The sequence below is a fragment of the Otolemur garnettii genome, unplaced genomic scaffold (genome assembly GCF_000181295.1).
Source record: "Otolemur garnettii isolate 467f Iridium unplaced genomic scaffold, OtoGar3 scaffold00091, whole genome shotgun sequence".
In the NCBI taxonomy this organism is placed as follows: domain Eukaryota; kingdom Metazoa; phylum Chordata; class Mammalia; order Primates; family Galagidae; genus Otolemur; species Otolemur garnettii.
The window spans coordinates 6,703,216-6,706,511 of record NW_003852486.1 but is presented as its reverse complement, the minus strand read 5'-3'; positions in this window follow the sequence as shown (position 1 = coordinate 6,706,511).

Below are 3,296 nucleotides of genomic sequence, written 5' to 3'. Positions count from 1 at the left end.
AAAGGCCATATGAGTACAGTGAATGTGGGAAGTCTTAGCCACAAAACTCAGCTCATTCTATACAAGGCAGTTCACACTGGACAAAGGCCTTATGAGTGTGGTGAATGTGGGAGATCCTGTAGTCAAATCTCTGGTCTCTATCAACACAGGAGAGCTCATTTGCACTGAATGTGGCAAATTCTTTAGTCACATTTAATACTGAAGAGTTCTCATAGGATGAAGGCCTTATATGTACAACAAATGTGCTTTTTCCTTGCTCAGTATGATGATGCAGAAGGCTAAGCTTTGACAAGAGACTTGTATCTCATATATACAAATATCTGAAAATTCCCCATAAGTTCAGGTATGTGGGAAGCATATGTGAGCTATGTTGTAGTCTCTCAGCCTGCTGCCCAATTCATATCGCTACTGATTTCTGTGACTGAAGCCATTTCATTTCTACCTTCTACCACCTGGCAGTGCCACAGGGTAAAAATCAGTCCCCACCCCAAAGTGCTAAGGGAGGCAGACTTCCATTTGTTGGAAGAAATCACGAGTAGCCTGAGCTTTTAATTCATTTTTTTCCTGTCTTAGTGGATAGGCCAAGGACCAAATCCAGCACTGACTCCAGGACCTAATCTGAGTTCTGGTGGCAGTTTGCGAGAAGGATTGCCCTTTGCAGGAACATTGTTGGTCTTAGGCGATGTTTCTGATGGAGTATTTTCACCTTCCATGACACCAAAGCAGGATCTGCCTATTCACTGCTTTGTGCAATAATTAAGGCCTTTTTGTTTAAATATCTTTAACCTGAGAAGTTTTATTCCCTGTCAAGGAGTTTTTAGTATAATTGGACACTGCTACTTTAAATGGGTAAATAACTCTGCAGAATCCAAACTTCAGAGGGGAACAATATTGGGACAGAGTATATAGCTCCTCCATTTTGTCCTAGTTTGCATTGCTACTAAGACCTGCTAGGAGAAATTGCTAGTGTTCCGGGCCTAATATTTTTGACTAGATGCCAGAGGTCTAACTGGCATCAGACCTCTGAACAGGCAATTGTGATAACTTTCAGCGCTTCTGGAGACAAAGTAATGTTTATCTTTTTTATTGAGGGGTACTACAAAATGCCTTGCAATCTTAAAAATCTCTTATCCAGGGGCAGCACCTGCGGCTCAAAGGAGTAAGGCGCTGGCCCCATATGCCGGAGGTGGTGGGTTCAAACCCAGCCCTGGCCAAAAACTGAAAAAAAAAAAAAAATCTCTTATCCAGGTCCTGGAAAGGGGCTGTGCACCCTGAAACCTAGATTTACTCAGCTAGTGTCATCAGCTATAAAATTACAGTGGCCCAGAAGAACTAGAACTGGTACAGAAAGATTGGCTTGCTATATAGGGAGTGGAGCTGACTGCAGCAAACTACATGGAATGTTCCTCTTCTAAAATGCACCCTTATATGTGTATATTACAGTCAATATGACTCTACTAGTGTTGTAACCCAGCCCTCTTTCCCCTGCCCACTCCTGTTCCCCAGCCTTCACCTGTTCCCCCACCACCACCCTCACCTATTCCTCCCGCCCTCTCCAGCCCATTTCCTTCCTCCTCCCTTCTCCCCCCAGAGTCAACTCCAGGAACAAGGCAAGTCCCTCCTCCCCCCATGGTGGCTGAGAACAGTGCTTCCCAGCCATGTTCCCAGGCCCCCTTTTTCCCCCTAGGGTTGCAAAGAACAAGCTTCAGGTACAAGGAAAAAAAGTCCCAAGTTTCACAAAACCCCCAAGTTCTTAGTAGATGAACAATGGTGGAAAACTCACTGAGACTTGATTAATTACTGTTGTATAACCATAATCATTGTGATATGAAATGTATCCATTGTCAACTGAAACTGTATTAATTATTGTTCCATTGCTGTATCTATGACTACCTGAGTTGAACCCCACCTTAACCAGCCACGTTTCACTTCTGTAATATGCTTACACAAAACCTATAAAAGGTAACTCACACTCTCACCGGGTGCTGACTGTCTCTCAGAGCAGCAGCCCCTGCAGCAGGTAAAATAAATTACCAATTAATTAACCTAAGTGGGGGTCCGAGTCTATTTTTCCAGGTCCCCTAAGTTATTTCACTAGCTCACTGTGTACCAGTATCTAAGGGGCTTCAGAACTTGGTATCTTAGTTTAGTTCAAGACAGAGAAATAACCAAAGGGTTTTATGGATTTCTGTAACCTCGCTGCCCTGATTCCTTCAACGCCATCACTGCACAGGTAATATAAGATGGATCAAATGAAGACAGATCTGGCTCATGAAATTTGGCTTTTGTGATTTAGCCAACAATCCTTTTAACTGATAACACAGTAGAACCTCCATAGTCAATCACCTCCCTACATTTACCACCTCTTTAAGTTGACCTACTTTTCACTGACCAAACATGTACCACATGTACCCATCAGTACAGTAGGCCTCATACCTTATGTTGACCACCTCTACATGTTAACCGGTTTGTTATAGTCCCTTCAGTGGTCAACTTACAAAAGTTCTACTATATGTAAGATGTACATTCTTTTGTTTTGATACATTGAACTATGTGTGCTCTTGTCCTTTTAAATTTGGCTTTCTCCACATATAAAATTACTAAAATTACTAAAAAGATAAAGGCATACTTTATCTTTTGAAGTGGCTATTTTTAAATATGTACAAAAGCAGAAAAGACTTAGATCTCCTTGTACTCTTGTCTTTCATTATTTTTTGCAATCATTCCTATCTCATCTATTCCTGTGCACAGTAGTGCATTAGTTTACTCTTAATCACAGACATGATGTGATTTAATGCATACAGTCTTTAGAATGATTCAGAATCTACAAGTAGATTTTTTTTTTTTTGGCTTTGTCGCCCTCAGTAGAGCACTGTGGTATCACAGCTCATAGCAACCTCCAGCTCTTGGGCTTAGGCAATTCTCTTGCCTCAGCCTCCTGAGTAGCTGGGACTCCAGGCACCCGCCACAACACCCAGCTAATTTTTTGTTGAAGTTTGCCGAGGCCAGGTTCAAACCCACCACCCTTGGTATATGGGGACGGCACACTACTCACTGAGCCACAGGTGCTGCCCCAAAATATAGACTTTTAATAATGTCAATAACTTTCTTCTTACAAGTAAAAATATTTTCAAAATGAGACAGTTCCTTGGTTATGAATGAGATAGGTTCTGTATGTTCTTAACTTGAATTTGTATGTAAGTTGGAACAGATATACAAGATAGACAAAAGTTCACGTGCAATTTAAAATAGTTTAACATAGTAATTTGCACACAGACTTTATGGACACCCTATAT